The 18,922-nt window shown below is 36.9% G+C and overlaps 2 protein-coding genes across 10 annotated transcripts in view; one reads left to right on the forward strand and one right to left on the reverse strand.

The window, feature by feature from the left end:
- LOC137488539 (uncharacterized) overlaps nucleotides 1-18,922 on the reverse strand; it is a 366,016-nt gene that overhangs the window by 294,538 nt on the left and 52,556 nt on the right. The window lies entirely within an intron of this gene.
- Nucleotides 1-18,922, forward strand: part of dlgap3 (discs, large (Drosophila) homolog-associated protein 3) — a 332,997-nt gene that overhangs the window by 5,018 nt on the left and 309,057 nt on the right. For 5 of the 9 annotated variants that reach the window (XR_012394581.1, XR_012394582.1, XR_012394583.1 and 2 more), the window contains exon 1: nucleotides 10,474-10,586. The exons of 1 other annotated variant lie outside the window; for it this stretch is intronic. The gene's annotated coding sequence lies outside the window, so the exon portion shown is untranslated. Of the gene's footprint in view, nucleotides 1-925; nucleotides 995-1,722; nucleotides 1,857-10,473; nucleotides 10,587-18,922 lie in introns of those variants that run through there. 3 more of the 9 variants (XM_073930873.1, XM_068215143.2, XM_073930876.1) reach the window with 2 other exon arrangements.

The following is an 18,922-nucleotide window of genomic DNA, read 5'->3' on the forward strand; positions in this document are numbered from 1 at the left end:
CACAGCACAGTCTCCTCTAGTAATAGATCATGTTGCCCGATCATTATTATTCTTGTGTGTCACAAACTCACACAATGGAGGTGAAGCATATCCAATTAAAATTTAAAAAAATCATACAAGCATCAGCCAAATATTTCATATTGTCAAAGCTCAATAAATTGTGTTTTTATGTTATGTTACATTGATGATACCTAATAGACTTCTGTTTCAAACCTGAAGATTTAAATGCAGTTAATTATTCAATAAAAATGTAAATTTATTATTTAAAAATTAGAGAAAAAAAAATGATTGTGATTTTTAAATTTAAAGAAATTCTTTATAAAATGTCAAATAAAGTAAATAATAATAATAATAATAACATATTATTATATAATTTTATTATTATCATTATTGTCTGTTTGTTCATTGTTTTTGTTTCTTATATTTCTTTAGTCTAAATCAGAGATGCAAAAGTAGGGCCAGCGGGCTAAAGTTGGCCCAGGGTAACCTTTGATTTGGCCTGCCATCCTATCTGAAATAAGAGAGGGAGAATGATGGGGAGGTGGGACCTATGCCTTTGACAGTGATCGTCATTTCAAATTTAACGTAACCTTTTGATCCTTTGTTTTTTTTGCCGAATTACCAAAAACCCAACTGAAATGTAAAGATTCAATTAAACACTGTAAACACTGTCAGCAAACTGCACAAGACATCTGCAAGCAAATCAAAGTAAGCTTGACTTGTGTATTCAGCATTAAACTTGTGTTATAAATAGGACTGTTTATGTTTTAATGTAATAAAGCCATTATAAAATATTAACTATGATACTACATTAGAAAATATGATTTAAAGCAACTTATTCTAATTATTTTTAAGTTAACTACCGAATAAATTAGAGAATTACCCATGGCAAATTTAATATATTTAGTATATTTTCGATCCACAGCCCTCAATCAAGTTTGCTTTTTGGCCCTTTATTGGAAAAAGTTTGGGCACCACTGTTCTAAACTTCCAGGTATTAATTTTCAAGTCTGACTGAACCAGTTATTTGACTTAACAGAAGTATTTTATAGTACTTTAACTACTTTTATTCATGTTTTGTTTTGAAAAATTATTCTTATAAAAAGAAATATAGCTTTAGAATGACATACAGTTGAAGTCAGAATTATTAGCCCCCCTGAATTACAGTATTAGACCGCTCGATCATTTTTTCCCCAATTTCTGTTTTACGAAGAGAAGATTTGTTCAACACATTTTTGAGCATAATAGTTTTAATAATTCATTTCTAATAACTGATTTATTTTATCTTTGGCATGATGACAGTAAATAATATTTAACTAAATCTTTTTCAAGACACTTCTATACAGATTAACTAGGCAAGATAGAGTAATTAGGCAAGCTATTGTATAATGATGGTTTGTTCTGTAGATTATCGAGAAAAAATATAGCTTAAAGGGGCTAACAATTTTGTCCCTAAAATGGTATTTAAAAAAATTAAAACTGCTTTTATTCTAGCCGAAATAAAACAAATAAGACTTTCTCCAGAAGAAAAAATATGATCAGATTACTGTGAAAATGTCCTTGCTCTGTTAAACATCATTTGGAAAGTATTTTAAAAAAAAAGGAAAAAAATTTAAAGGGACTAATAATTCCGACTTCAGCTGTATATAATAAATGAAGTACTAATAGTGTAAGTATTGCTTAATGTTTTAAAAAACCAATATTTTTTGGTAAATCATTTAGGCCGAGGTGAGAGAGGCAGAGGACAGCTGTGTGGGGGCACATATCCGGGATTGAGCAGCGATCACATTTTTCATGTCCTCTGATTCAGACGACACATGGGAGGTGGAGGCTGTGACCGCACACTAAATTCAGAGGTGACCTTTAGCTGTGATTTGACACAAGTCTCAGTGGAAATTTGATTTCAGTTTTTCCCTGTCCTGCAATTGCCATGGACACACTGTGTGATGGAGACGTGTTGTGATGTGCCTTGTGTATTACACAGCCATGTGATAGCTTGAGTAAATATCACTGTCCCTGCTGCCTGGCCCAGACTGTGCCATTTATGGATGCATGAAACAAACATGTGAACATGACATGAAATATAAAGCATTTTATATTAAAAAAGGCTTACATTATTAGAAATAATAGTTTAAATAGGATTTCACAGTAATGCTAAAGAAGAACCATTAGTCAAAAAACCTTCTAGTAAACAGATCGTAAAGGTGCCATAGAGTGCACCAATTCAATATATTAAATTTATTCTAATATCTACATAGTATGTTTGTGGCTAAAGTAACTTCAAAACGTCTATAGAAATGGTTTTATATGCTCATTTATAACCACAGGAATTACCCCTAGAACGAAAAGTTTGGTTTTGACCGTATTTGGTACAGTTTTAAATAATTATGAACTCACTACGCACAAGCATACTTTAATCATTTACTGTATACTCTGCCGTTTACATATTTTTGTTGCCTCATTACAAACACCTCACAATATACAAATTAAACTAAAAAGAGGTGCATTACATTTAATCTAATTTGGTGAATGGGGATGATTGGGAGGCCATAATGGAAAAGGGCCAATGGAGGGAATTTGCCCAGAACACAGATTACACTCCTACTGTTTATGAGAAGTGTCGTGGGATTTTTAATAACCACAGCAAGTCAGGATACTAAAAAATATTGAATGATATTAATGGTATGACGTTGTTCCCGAAACATTCGACTTTTCTGTGTTTCCGTCTGATGTTACGGTCAGTTTCTTTTGACCACCCCCTATCGTTTTAAAGAATACCACAACGGTGAACTCAGCGAGTAAAATACTTGTCCGTCTTGTGAGGTGTGCAAGCACTCAGCGGAGGTGCGCGGTGCAGTGCCAGGCGAATATATAAATCCTGCATTAATGGGTCTTGGACTGCAGGGTTACATGATTGTGGTAAACAAAAAGCATTGGCGAGGTGCTGAATAAATGTATAGTCCATATATCCCACTTTTTGGGTTCTGACAATCTGTTGCATGCTTCTGAAAAAAACATCCTTTTTAGTCTCCCGGCCTTTTGTGTTTTCAAAATAAGACACCCACATATACAGTATGTTTAACAAAACCTTAGATAAACGTTTTGGCCAATCATTGAATGTGCATATTAATGATCTTATGTGGATCATCAGAACCTGTGTTTTGTTCCGCTGTGGCTCACAGTTTGCCAATTCAGTGTACTTAACTCTTTTTATCCAGCTATGCCTAGGTTTATCTAGATTTTCATTATTTTTCATATAATTTTCATTCACTTTTGACCTAATCTTGTTTTTCTTGAGTTTAAAGAACTTAATTAATTAATAATCACTTTTTTAAACAATGTTATGTTCAGAGAATGTTACATTAATGTTTATGTTCATTCATGTGTTAAGTAGAGTGTGTTAATATCTGCCCACTTTTTTGTTATTCCTTAATATTCCTATCAACTTTTTAAATGTATTTTATTTTAGATTGTTATTTTTTATAGTAAAGTTCTGGCAACTACCTCTGCAAAATGCTGGAAACCACAAAAATATCAAACTAGCACTAAACAGCACTGAGGTACTTTTATTATGTTTTTGCTGTTTGCTAGCCTAGATTGCATATTAGCTTATGTTCCACTTTTCATCATTCATTCTGATGGCATTTTCTCTACATTGTCCACTGAATGTGTGAGTCTTTTATAATCAAATACAATCTGACTGCCTATCATTGTTTTATCCATTTGAGACCATTTTGAAATCATTATCGTTTCTATATTTTTATTGTTATGGCTGTGGTCTGAACCTTGAATGATGCCTTGTCCTTATAGTTATAGTGCATGGTGAAAATGGGTAAATAAGTTATGGGTACAACAAAAGTATATATACAGTCACTTAACAACATCTGAGCACACAATAGGTATGTTCTTACAGATTTATAAGTTATTGTTAATATCAATGCACAGTTGGGCTGTATTGGGCTGATTTATGAAATACGGATTCTGAAGGTGTGATGTTTAAAGCTTTTTATGTTATTACTAAGCAGTCATTACTCAACTATATAATGTGGCTTCTGTAATTATGGCTCTGCTCTATCCACTCTCTATCATATTCCACTACAAACCTGTGTCTGAAGAAGAAATTAAAGTCAATATCACACAATATGTTTCTAAATGATCATTTGCTTTAGTGTACGGAAATTACTCTCCACCAGATGTGTCGTGCTCATCACAAATCACTGTATTTGTCCATAGCTGATATCATTGTCATCTACAATTATAGTGCACAATGGCAGAGGACTGTCTCTCAGCTGCTTAAATGAATCTGTACAGAGAGAATAATGCTGAAATATTTAGTTATATCGTATTATTATAGCTCTTCTGGTTACAGCACGGTTGCTGAACCTTACATCAGAGATTCATATGGGAAGCAAGCATAATAATGTTTTCATTATGAAATATGATCTCTTTAAAATTATACGATTGTATGAAGTTATTTTATTTATCAGAGGAGATTTTTTTTGGTTCAGTAAAATTACAACTTTGAGGTTTTGTACAATGCTGAGGTTATCTGTAAGTGGCTATGGGAGCTCCAAATATAATATAATATAATATAATATAATATAATATAATATAATATAATATAATATAATATAATATAATATAATATAATATAATATAATATGTCATTTGTGTCTAATCTGCATGTTTTTGTGAAGATAAAATTATTTTATTTTTATTACTTAACCCTTCTTGCTTCTAATATTGTTGTTTTAGGCAAGTAAGACTTGCACTGAAAATAAGTGCAATAACAAATATCATTGTATTTTGTACACTGACAATAGAAAATCTAATTCTGATAATAATACTTTTTTTATCTATTAGAATTTTTAAAAAGTTTATATTTTCATGTAAATTACACACTCTCTTGTCTTAAAAAGTTTAAAATCTAAGAGTTGGGGCGATGCAGTGGCGCAGTAGTTAGTGCTGTCGCCTCACAGCAAGAAGGTCGCTGGGTCGCTGGTTCGAACCTCAGCTCTGTTGGCGATTCTGTGTGGAGTTTGCATGTTCTCCCTGCGTTCGCGTGGGTTTCCTCTTGGTGCTTCGGTTTCCCCCACAGTCCAAAGACATGTGGTACAGGTGAATTGGGTAGGCTAAATTGTCCGTAGTGTATGAGTGTATGTGTGTGCGTGTGTGTGGATGTTTCCCAGAGATGGGTTGCGGCTGGAAGGGCATCCGCTGCGTAAAACGTGTTGGATAAGTTGGCGGTTCATTCCGCTGTGGCGACCTTGGTTTAATAAAGGGACTAAGCCGTCAAAAAATTTATGAATGAAAATGCATTAATTACATTAACTCATAATATTTCGATTAAAATGATTAATTATATTCATTTATATTCATATATATTTATTAATACATTTCCTTTTCTGCTTAGTCCCTTTATTAATCTGGGGTCGCCACAGTGAAATGAACCGCCAACTTATCCAGCATATGTTTTACTCAGCAGATGCCCTTTCAGCCACAACCCATCACTGGGAAACACACACTCATACACTACGGTCAAATTTAGCATACGCAATTCACCTGTACCACATGTCTGTGGGGGAAACCAGAGCAGCCCGAGGAAACCCACGCGAACACGGGGAGAACTCCACACAGAAATGCCAATTGACCCAGCCGAGGCTCGAACCAGCAACCTTCTTGCTGTGGGGCGAACGCTACCCACTGCACCACCGTATCACCACAATTCATTCATTCATTTATTCATTTTCTTGTCGGCTTAGTCTCTTTATTAATCCGGGGTAGCCAATGCATAATGAACCGCCAACTTATCCAGCAAGTTTTTATGCAGCGGATGCCCTTCCAGCCGCAACCCATTTCTGGGAAACATCCACACACACACACTCATACACTACGGACAATTTAGCCTACCCAATTCACCTGTACTGCATGTCTTTGGACTGTGGGGGAAACCGGAGCACCCGGAGGAAACAGCAAGAAAGTCACTGGTTCGAGTCCCGGCTGGAGTTTGCATGTTCTTCCTATGTTCGCGTGAGTTTTCTCCGGGTGCTCCGGTTTTCTCCACAGTTCAAAGACATACGACATAGGTCAATTGAATAAACTAAATTGACCGTAGTGCGTGTAAATGAGTGTGTATGGGTGTTTTCCAGTACTGGTTTCCAGCTTTGTAGCTGCCTGTTGTTCTGGGTGGTGACCTGCTACAAACATAGGTCTGTGTATGCACGAATACAACCGGCCTCTGAGCGAGCTGAGAGAGGATCACGTGAGCTCTACTGGTGCTCCTACTGGCTGTCGCTCAAGAAAGTCGCTCTTCATTTGCATATAAAGTTGAAGGATTCTCAACCTTGTCAAGCCACCTGGTCACCAACGGTCAATGTCACTCGCGTAGATGGAGGTCGCCGAAAGTTGCTTGCTTACCATTGAAATTAACGTTTGTTTGTCGCTTTGCCGCTGCGAGTCACTTGTATGGTGAATGAGGCTTAAAACATGCTAAAATAGTTGGCGGTTTATTCCCCTGTAGTGACCAATTAAATAGAGACTAAGCCAAAGGAAAATGTATATATGTATAATTATAATAATAAAAAATAACAATAATATTAATAATAATAATAATTATTATTATTATTATAACTTGGTTATGATATTAGAATGACTTAAGGATCATGTGACATTGAGGACTTAAATTATGTATAATAAATAATAATATCATAATGAACAAATATGCACTAGTCATTTGCTTATATATTAATAGAAAATTCAAAATGATCACATCCGTGACACAAAATTATGGTTGTTTAAAGCAAAGACCTGAGACGAATTGTCGATCATAATTAGCATGGACATATTTTGGCTTTATATATAAAGTTTCATCTTATTTGTGAAAATATTTATTACACAATATAAACATTTTCATTGTTACAGACATGACACGTGATTTGAAGCTTTGTGACATCTTAAATATGTAGCTCATATATTTAAAAGGCAGCGATATTATGAACAAGTGAGTGTAATTATTTATTCTACAGACCCAATCCTTCTGCAGAATACTTATTGTTAAAATAAAATATGAAAAAAGTGAGTCTTTAACCCCTTTCTTGAAAGCATGAAATGTGGTTGGATAAAAAGGAATTTTTTACCTTTGGAAAAAACCTAAGATTTCATGGATAAACCAACACAATCTCACTGCAATTCATAACGTTTTGATTTTTGTGGCTAATTCGTATGAATTCATACAATCTTATTCGTACAATTTAGTACGATTTGCTCATCTCCCAATGACTGTTGGTTTAGGGGTGGGGTTGGGTGCCACGCCTCCTTTTTAAAATCGTACAATTTCGTCAGCTGAACTCATCGAATTTGTACGAATTAGCCTCTAAACTGACAAAACGTAAGATCCTTACATTTTCTCGTGAGATCAGCCTGGATAAACAAAGCAATTTCCTTAAATGTCCATGAGAGCACATCATTACAAAATGCAGATCTAAGTGAACAAATTTAAATGGGTTTTGTTCTTTTGGTAAAAACTTTATTTTTTATAATGAGGTTGACATATTCTTGGATTGCTTAATAATGAAAACAAAAACTATATTTTATCTGTGCATGTCCATTGGTTGTGCTTTGAATTTGGTTGCTTAAACTGGTTTGAGATCTGCTGCAGCTCAATTTCTTAGTAATGGTTCTTGTGGTCGCTGGCCAAGGTGCTGAACATAATTAAATCATCTAATGCAGCAGAAACATCAATTCACACATATAGTGTCGCCCTTTTGAGCCTTTGTGTAATTGTTCACATGGATGTATAGCAGTTTATCACTTTAGACTTGGATTTAGGAGAGGCATGCATGTTTTTAATGATTTTTTTTATGAAGTCATATTCCCGTAGGCCTGCTTACTAATGTGTGTGCAAAGTCTGCAAAGTTACGCTGCATTCATTTGCACAGAATCCGAGTTGACACCAGAGGCTGTGAAAATCACTTTCATGGCTGCCAAAACGGTGCCTGAGCCAGATAAAAAAGAAACCCCAAAAGCGTGATATTCTGTTTTTTTTTGTGAATATTAAATGAATAGTGACAATGTGTTAGTGACACTATAGAACCACAAGGTTGAAAGCATAAAATTAGGACCAGTGATTTGTTTTCTGTGTTTAAATAAATGACTATGATTACATAACTGAAACTAAGTAGATAGAATAGATCATTTTGCATCATTAAAAGTGTTGACCTCTAAGATTTCAAGGTGAATACATCCCTCAAGGCGACATGGTGTCTCAGTGGTTAGCACTGTCGCCGCACAGCAAGAAGGTTGCTAATTCAAGTCCCGGCTGGGTCAGTTGGCATTTCTGTGTGGAGTTTGCATGGTTCCTCCAGGTGCTCCGGTTTCCCTCATAGTACAAAGACGTGTGCTATAGGGGAATTGAATAAACTAGATTGTCCGTAGTGTATATGTGTGAATAATTGTTTCCCAGTACTAGGTTGCAGCTGGAAGGGCATCCGCCGCATAAAACACATCCTGAATAAGTTGGTGCTTCATTCCGCTCTGGCGACCCCTGATAAATAAAGGGACTAAGTTGAAGAAAAATGAAGGAATGAATGTATAATAACAATAACTCAGTAGTTCTAGTACAGTAGTACTATTACTATTATTCTTGCATTACTTTTAATATTTGATATATTAACTGGAGTGTGTATAGATGTTTCCCAATACTGGGTTGCTGCTGGGTGGGCAGCCGCTTTGTAAAACATATGCTGGATAAGTTGGCGGCTCATTCCGCTGTGGCGACCGCTGATAAATAAAGGTACTAAGCCTTAGGAAAATGAATTAATGGATGAATATCCCTCATTTGTTTATGATAAATAAGCTTGTAATATGAACAATTGATAAGCATTACTGTACAGAAGAACAATGGTTATTTATGATGCCTACAGTTAATATATATCATTACATTATTACAAGATATTATATGTAGTATTGGTTTACAGTGACACCTATGTTTCTTGCATGCACTTTGGTATGAATCAGTGTTGTTTATTATTGCCGCTGTTGCTTTTAATCTCTTTTAGTTTTGTGATGTTAATAGCCTGAATTTAACAGCGTAATCTGCCTGCCTGATTATCCCAGAAATAATAACAGTCAAAATCATTTAAATGTAATTCTTAATAATTCTCTAATAATGTGTTCAAAAAAGGGTAAGTACAGTACAGCAAAACAGGGTAAACCATCACTGTAAAGAAAACTGGGTTTCACACAGTTCCTTCATGTTGTCCCAACACAAACCGATTAAGTTAACTTTTTTTATTTAAGTGGATTAGACATAAAACAATTAAGTTGTCCCTACAAAAACTCAAGAGTTATGTTGATTTGGCTTATTTTAAATACAGTTTGAACAAGCAGCAATTATTATTATTTTTTTTTTTTGAGTGATGGTAGGATTGAAACCTTTTTAAACAATCTCTAATTAATAAGAAGTCACTGATTAGAAAAAAAAAGATTTATCATGAATTTATAGGTCTTTTTTTCTAGAATAAATAAATATAAAAAAATATTAAAATATTTGTATTACAGGTGACTTAGTGGCTAGCACTGTTGCCTCACAGCAAGAAGGTCACTGGTTTGAGTGCCAGCTGTGTCAGTTGGCATTTCTGTGTGGAGTTTGTTCCGCAGTGTTTGCATGATTCCTTCGGGAGCTCCTGTTTCCCCCACAGTCCAAAGCCGTGTGCTATGGGTGAATTGAATAAATTGGCCATAGTGTATGGGTGTTTCCCAGTATTGGGTTGCAGCTGGAGGGGCGTCCATCCACTGCGTAAAACACACTGTACGCTGGAATAGTTGGCTGTTCATTCCGCTGTGGTGAGCTTAGAAATAGAGACTAAACCAAAGTAAAATAAACGAATAATTATATTACATACAATATAATTTACATATTATATTACATATTATATATAAAATAAGATTATGTAAATTATATTACACCATGGATGCAGCTTAACTTGATAATGCATATCAAGTTAAGTTGGCAATCACTGCATTACTTATTTTCTCCGTGTCTTACTCAGCACATAAGAAGCTTTATCCGTCTGTTTTACCAATGCTCAGGCATCAATTCCAGTAAAGTCGTTTGTGTAATGTTAATTTGACCTCAAAATGCACTGCACAGAAAAAAAGAAACAGCAACTAGCAGCAGTGCTTCTTTGTTTCAAAGCCTTGTAAATGCCACCGAATCCCGCATTATTCTTCCTGACGCGAAGATTATTCCTTCGTAATTTTGCAGCTTATAAACCTCTTTAAACACCACCAGCATATTCATTCATTAAGTAGCAGATTTGCTCTTCGGATGTGTTTGCATGTCGTCGCGTGTACGACCGCATCTCTCTCCGCCCCTCCTCCCGTATAGGAGCGGGGTGCTGCGGGGAGCTCCGCCGACCAATGGAAGCGCGAGGCACGGGCAGAGGGAATCCTGAGCGCCGCTGTCAGGATCTCAAACAGCGGCGAGTAACAGACCGTCCGCACGCGCACCAATCCCTCTCACCCGGAGGAATATTCACTATTATCCGTACGGGAATGCGAGTCTGAACTGCTAACTTAAACGCAAGGTAAGCAAAATACGGATGCGTTTATTCTTTAATTGCGTGGTTTGGTTGTTTATGTTGAGACTTCCACGATGAGTGGAAATAAAATGCACGTATGTTTACAGTGCATACTGGTGTTCACACGTTATGTGCACGACTTTGATTTTGCACCTCCACTCCTGATGGATAATTCCTACATGATAGCAAATTAATTTTTGAAGATGACTAGTAGGTGCACCTGTACTGAATGGGCAGGGGTTTAATAAATGACTGAAGCACTTGCAACTTGACAGCACTTGGAAGTTTTGTCACGGAGAATCAGAGCACTTTGAGGACTGATCAGGGACCTCTGAACCTTGGAGCAACTTAAGTTAATAAATAATTGATTGCTGACCGTGAAAGCATGTCCTGGATGTGGATGCAGCTCACTGTTCAACCGCATTAAGGTCCGAGATGGATGTTAGGGGTCTGTAGATTGAAGTAGACTTTCAAAGCACATCTTAAAAAAGACTGTGGAGCTATTAGATTGTGGTTTTGTCCTGAAAATGAGATTTGCTCTCATGTGATTCTGTGAAAGTATTGATTAAAATTGGTCCCTTGTCCAGTTTATTGCATGAGTGATCACTGCCATGGGCCGTGTAAGTAGATAGCCGTCTATCTAGATAGTAGATAGATAGAACTTACTTCATATACAAGAGGGTTTTTGGTTTATTTTTTCCATGTCATATATACAGTATACTGCAACATAAGAGAAGGAGGGTGAAATATTATAAACGTTGCATGAGATCATTTGCATTGATCTTGATGTTGTTTGATGTCTTGATGTTGCTGGCTTTCCAGTTACTGCACATGCAGCTCGAGCAGAAGCGAACTGAATAAGTAGGTTAACTAACTGCTCATTGACTCAATTATATTCCGCCCTTATTTAGAAAAAAAATGACATGTGAACCAGCGTTTGATTCATTTAGCTTCTGCTAGTGTAGAGATTAGTGCTTGGGGGGGAAATAGAAGATATACCTAATTGTTGGGATTGAAAAAAGGGATCAGGGCTAATTATGCCAAGATAAATACTGATGTTATTTATATCCAACCAAATCCGTTTAATTCTACTCATTGTCACAAAAGGACTGAGAAATGGCAACATATTTATGTGTACATGATGATGTGATTTACCTAATGTTAAATTATGACTGGTGGTGGGATTTTTTTTGGATGTCATTTACAAATTGAAATCAATTTAAACATAGACAAACGGGAGCGAAAGGTTTTAAAAGTGCTATATATGAAAATGATTTTTTATGTAATGTTTATTGACAGTGAGTGAATAGCTAGTAAAAAATTAACTGATAGACATTCCTTACTTAGGTTGTCTGTGAAAACATGATGACTCATTTTTATATGAAGGACTCAAGAAAATCAAAAGGATGTGAAGAGTTTGTTTGAAAGCCTCATTTCCATTCTATGGCACTCAAAACAAATGTTTAAATCATAAAAAAAGAAATCAAAGCTTATCTTTGACATCAAAAATTCGTTGGACTATAAAAAACATACTGTACTATACTGTACAGTTTTAGTTTGACCCAAAACATTCTTGTTAGTCTAAAAACTGCTTGCATGAGACCATGGACCAAAACACCAGTTGTATGTTGCACTAGTAATACTTTGTATGGGTTAAAAATGATATAGATTTTATTGTTTTTTTTTTAGAATATTAAGTAAAGATCGTGTTCCGTGAAGATAATTTTTCATTTCTCAGTGTAAATATATAAAAAACTACATTTTTGATTAATAATGTGCATTGCTTAGCACCTAATTTAGACAGATTTAAAAGCTTTTTGAAGCCTCGGAATACAGATTTCCAAATATTGTCCTGTACTGACAAACCATATTAATGGAAAGCTTATTTTTTCAGCTTTTAGATGATGTATAAACAATAATCAATAATAAAAAAGACCCTTATGAGGCAACATGCTTCATAATAAAATAAATTTAATTGTTTGAGAATTGCAGAGTTTGTGCGAACTGCAAACATTACTATTAGATGCTTTAACTCACTGCTGTCATTTTTGTTGTTAGAAAAAGTTCCTATTTGCATGATATTCATCTAAATGTTGCTTTTAGAAGTGACATATAGATTCTCGTTATGTTCATAAAATAATTTAGAACCTAATTCTACTAATCACAGAACAATTACGCAAGTTGCAGGCTGCAGTTCACATAACAGGCCACCGGTGTTCCTAAAACCAGGAGTATCTGAATTCTACCTACAGCCTCTTTCAAGTTCAAGGCTGGTGCAGAGCAAGTAAATGCCTTTTCCTCCCTCCACAAAAGACCATTGGCTTAACACTATTTATAAGAGAAGCCTTTGGGGAGTTGCACTGCAGGCTGTCGGCCTGTCCATTTTTATTCTGACCACCACTGTGAAGTTTGTAGTAGCTAAACACACAGTCCCCTCATGCTCTCAAGGCACAGAATGGTTCCTTCGGCATTTTCACACATATACATGTAAGACCACGTCTTTACTTGGGTTACGAGAGTACTTATCCCCTCTGAGATTCCTCCTTCAGCTCCTGATTCCTCTTGATTTAACTCAAGCACAGCGCCGTATAGCTTTATCCAGACACACTGATTAGGAAGCTTCAGTGAGACGAGGCCCAGGATTTACACATCGGGCCTCATTTATGAGCAGTGTGGATCATTCGAAATGGCGTGCATTTTTGTACTCTTGGTACTTTTGTGTTCTAAATATGTTCACTAAAAAGAAGACAGTGTACCTGGTCTCAAGTATGTGCAAATGGAGCTTGAAAAGTCTTTTGGGAAGGGCTGTTTGATGCACAGTTTTGTTTAAAAGGGGTGATCTGTACTCATTGTGCTGCATTAAAAAAACACTTTTAATCTGACACGCGATAAACCACATTGAGCATCTCGTAATAAAAAGGCCATTTTGCATTTTGCTTCTTTTATCAATAAAGGAGTTTATTGTTCTGAGTGCTTTCTGGAAGTTTATGTTCAGAGTCGTGTCTTTGGTTTATATTTGGGCCTTTAATAGCTCTTAGGTTCAGTAAAGAATGCTCTACTTCCCAAGCACTAATTTTAGCAGAATGGGTTTTTTATAGTTACTATACGGTTCTTTAGAGATCTTTGATGCTGTAGGTTTCTGGGTTATTTAAAGCATTAGATTGTTCTTTAAAGTAAGAGTTGGATGCTTTCGGATGTTTGCAGTTGATAATAATAATAATACTACTAATAATAAAGGGTGGCATGGTGGCTCAGTGGTTAGCACTGTCGCCTCACAGCAAGAAAGTTGCTGGTTTGAGCCCCGGCTGGTTCAGTTGGTGTTTCTGGGTGAAGTTTGCATGTTTTCTCTGTGTTTGCATGGGTTTCCTCCGGGTGCTACAGTTTCCACCAGACCAAAGACGGTATAGGTGAATTGGGTTGGCTAAATTGGTTGAAGTGTATGTGTGTGAATGCAAGAGTATATCGTTGTTTGTTTCCCAGTACTGGAAAGGGCATTCACTGCCTAAAACATATGTTGGATTTGTTGGCGGTTCATTCTGCTGTGGCGACCCCTAAAAAATAAAGGGACTAAGCCGAAGGAAAAAGAATGAATGAATGAATAATAATAATAATGAATAATGATAATAATTTAGTTGAGTAGTACATGCATTACTATTATTATTTGATATATTAACTGGTTAAAAATGCTAATAACAATAATTTAAATAAAACACAATGACACATACAGTTTTATTTTCTAGTTTAACAGTTTTCATAATCTTTAATGCTAAATATTATATTGTATATTTATTTATTGCTAATTAATTATTCTTATTATTTGATGTCAGACACCAGAACAGTTTTGGATCCAGTCATTATTTTTAATAGTGCATATGAGTAAGTAATACTATTTGAAGGTGCTGCCATTTTCCTGGATGATGAGGTTGTATCAAGTTTTGCCAACTTGGCGACTTTGTTGCTTTATTTAGTGACTTTTCAGACCCCCTTATTGACAACTTTTAAAAAAAAGTGACTAGCGACAAATCTAGCAACGTTTTTGGTGTTACTGGAGATTTAGATAGACTCTCATGTATCCGTACTGTACCATTCCTATTTTTCTCAACGTTTAGCACCGCAAGTATGAGGTATTTCCCTTGTACAGTCTAATCGATCTGCTTCCCCTTTGTTTTAAACTGAACAATTTAATTTGACTGTTAATTTTTTTCTTGTTAACGATCACAGGTATTTTAGTGAGAGTTTTGGATCTTGTCTGAGTTTATTAATATTTATTATTACTATTGTCTGAGAGATTACTGCAAATTCACTACACGTCTATACTGATATACTGTATTTGAACAGCAATACATTTCGTTAAATTGACATGCATACAGAAAAGCGTAAAGCAAATATAAATACCCCTTTATTTACCATAGGCTGATAAACAAACAGACACAGTTGGACATGATAATGTCAGTAATATGCAAATGACGTATGATGTAATCTAGCGACATTTAGTGACTTTTCAGGCAGAGCTTAGCACCTTTCATTGAAAATAGTTGGCAACACTGGTTGTATTTGCTTATGATTAAGACTTGCTATTCTTAGGTGGTGGGTATGGCTCTGATCAGCTTTGCCAATGACTAAGTGCCATTCATAAACACACAAGGAGTTGGCAGGCATTGTTTAAGTCGTAAGTAATTATTATAATCATGCCAATGGTCCATTATAAGGGTCTGTCAGGATAAGACAGAATTAAATTACTTTGATTTCCTCCACAGAAACCCATAAAAAGAAATGAGCAAAACTCCAAACAGCGCTTCTTGGTTTGTTAAAAACATTAACGGATGATTTCTAATTGAAATGATCACATATAACAGTTTGATAGTCTTCAAAACCTATTCGTCCAAATAAATAAATAAATAAAAAGGAAAAGTGAAGCACATATGAGCCGCTGGAGGGGAAAGAAATGATGTAATATGTGGAAAGATCAGATTTTAAGCAAGCATCAAACGAGTCCAATACATCAGGGTACATCAATACATGGCTCCAAGCTTAAAGATGCAGAAGATAATTGGCACAAATGTATCTGCATGTAGAAAACAAATTACATTTTGTCCATTAGTTTGCCTATTCTCTGTGATCCTGTTCTGCGTCAGCCCTTTTTCACCCCTCCGACCCCAGTTCCAGAAAAACGATGGATGTTTCTGAGCAAAAACCAGCAGCCTTTAGCTAGACTAACTGAGTACTGCAGTGAAGCTCAGTGCAGAGAAACAGGCACATCAGAGGGAAAGCGAAGAGCAAAGTGAATGGAGAACGAGTGCAGAGGGTGTGTAGAAGGCAGGAATGGGAGGATGGGGAAGATAGCGGAAGAGTAAAACATGGACGTGCTTGATTGCTGTTGCACATGCTCTAAACATATTAATATATTTCCATTGGCATAATTATGAAGATGGAGAGCGATTATGTGCGCTTTGTGTACTGTATACCTTCTCTCTTTTGGCTCTGCAAACGGTCGGGCTTTATAAATGGTTTTAATCATGGATCAATGGACTTATGAGATGATATGCTCATCGCTCTAATTATGTTGTGATTATGAGCTCTGCCCTGAGCTCGTGGTCTGAACCCTTCTTCACCTGAATCTCAGATTGCAGCAAGGAAATATGATTATTGGCCGTCCCAAAGGACTCTCTGACGTCTGTGTGATGCATTTCGAGATGTAGAAGTATGGGACCACTAGTGAAGATGCTTGTTTTGGATAGATTTCAAACACATTAGAAAGGATATACATAAATGTTCTAATCAGATACCACATGATTGAATCAATAATTTTCCTTCAGCTTAGTTTCTTTATTAATCTGGGGTCACCATAGTGGAATGAACCGACCAACTTACCCAGCATATGTTTTACTCGGCGGATGCCCTTCCAGCAGTACAGGGAAACATCCATATACACTCATTCACACACATTCACTACGGACAATTTAGCTTATCCAGTTCACCTGTACCACATGTCTTTGGACTATGACTGTGGGGGAAATCGGAGCATCCGGAGGAAACCGACGCAAACATGCAAACTCCACACAGAAATGCCAACTGACTCAGCCGAGGCTCTAAACAGCAACCTTCTTTGCTGTGAGGCGACATTGCTACCCACTGCGTCACTGTCCATGTAATTCAAAATGCTTAAAAATCATACTTAAAGGGATCTTCGGACATTCACATTTTGCCACAGGTTTCCTATAAGGGTTGGGTAAAGGGGTAGAGCTTTTCAATAAGGGCTGTTTTTTTTTACAGTATAACATAGATTAGGCCTATGGAGAGTCTCTGTTAACCACCAACACTAGCATGCATGTATTATAATCAAAGTCTATAGAATACACAAGACATGTTACTACTATAGTTTTGAATGGGGAGAAGTGTAACGGTCAATATGATGAATGAAGCCCCGCCTTCTAGCATATGAGCTAATTATCGATCGATGTAGACTGAGAATTCTCAAGGGGCGAGGCTCAAACCAGACATGCATTTCTGCAGATTTTCTGTGATTCAAGTGTTTAGGAATGAAACTAAAGAGATAGCTGCTGTTTACATTTTATTGGTGATTCCTAATTTGAAATTAAACGTAAGCTTCGCAAGCAATTTTGGAGAGTGTGTATGTAAGTGTGTGTGTGAGAGAGAGAATGAGCGCAAGCGAAGTCACATTTGATTGGCCATCAACAATTTCAGCCAATCAGCTTTATTATGTTTACAATCTCTCATTGGTTGGTGGTTGTTATAGTGGAGTGGGGTACCTAAATAAAATTTATATTTTTAAAATGGCATAGAGGCAGTCATGCATATTTTCATTTTTTAAAACCACAATTAAATATGATAATGAGCCTTTTCAAAAGAAATCTTGAGAAAATTGAAACGGCATGATAGAGCTGCACAATTAATCAAAAAAACATCGATTCGACCCCCTAGATGATCTTAATCCAGCATTTCTACAATTCTGCCAATCATATTTTCAACCCAAGCTCATTCTTAAAACGTAGTCCCGCAGACGTTTCTGGAGACAGCGGAATACGTCCCGGGGGGGACGTACGGCCGCATTTATTTTTTTCAAGCGAACGCTGCGGGTTGATGTGACGCTGTTCCCTTTTGCGCTTGCCTTACCTCCTTGTGGAGGGCTTCCCCGCTGCAACCCGTTTGTCCACTTAGCTCACCGTGTACGTTGGCAGGCTCGAGATGCAGAAAGGAGTTGACCACGGCGACCGGTTTCGAGTTCAGGGAAGAGCGGTTCCAGCAATCAGGTAAGACAAAAACAGAATCCCAAAAATTAGGTGAACGAGTTTCGTGACAGGGTGAGAATGCGGTAAAATCTGAAAACGCGGTAGAAAAAAAAATCGGGGCTTTTATTTTTTTGGACGGCTTTTGTAAACTGTTGCTCGGGTTTAGGGAAGCGAGCGGTCGGGCGGGTCGATCTGTAAAATTGGTTGGGTTCAGAGAACGAGGAAGGCGGGTCGGCAGATTGGCCGGTAGCGCAGTCAATCATCCGGTCAGTCGGACAGCGGCCTCCGGTGGGTTCACGCGAGAACAGCGCGGGCGCGAACCGCACTCGCGAGAGGCGTCTGAGGTGCGAAAAAGCGCACAACAGCGGCCTCTCGTGGATTCGCGAAAACAAAAACTGCAGCCGTACGTACCTGCCGGGACGTATTCCGCGGCCTCCAGAAACGTCCGCGGGACTACGTTTCCACAATGAGCCTGGGTTGCATATTTTCCAGTTTAGGAGGGGAAAAATGCCAGCCGCACAAGTCTACCCACTGTTTTATATACGTTGCTCAGTGGTATGGACGCCGACAAATGGTGTTGAAAGAGTCACATACTGTATTTATAAGGTATAATTCACCCAAAAATGTCATTTCTGTCTTTATATAATGATGTATTTGCGGCCACGAAATCCCACGTGACATGAGCTGCTGACCGTGAGCTGTTGCCAGAGAGGGCGGGCACGTGCCCTACTTAATAATAGACAAGCGTGCGTCTACTTTAGTGAACAGAACCTGCATAGGCTGTGAATAACAGGTAATCAAGTTGTAAATAACATTCAGTTTGTGCCACAGAGTGATCGTTTAGGAGCCGCGCAGGAAGTATGAACCGCTCTTAGCAGTGAAAATGAAACAGAAAGCGTGCACATCGTTTAAATAATCATATTGCATTTTAGAATTATGATTGCGACAAGAATTTAATATGTTGTTCTTTCATAGCGAACACAGTGTTATGCAAGAGAACAACCGTTTACCAGTGTCAGTATAACTAGTGTAGCCAATAATGTTCAATATAATAAAAGAGGAAATCTGATAATGACACGTCTGATTTTATCA

This window comes from Danio rerio, chromosome 19 (genome assembly GCF_049306965.1).
Source record: "Danio rerio strain Tuebingen ecotype United States chromosome 19, GRCz12tu, whole genome shotgun sequence".
Taxonomy (NCBI): Eukaryota; Metazoa; Chordata; class Actinopteri; order Cypriniformes; family Danionidae; genus Danio; species Danio rerio.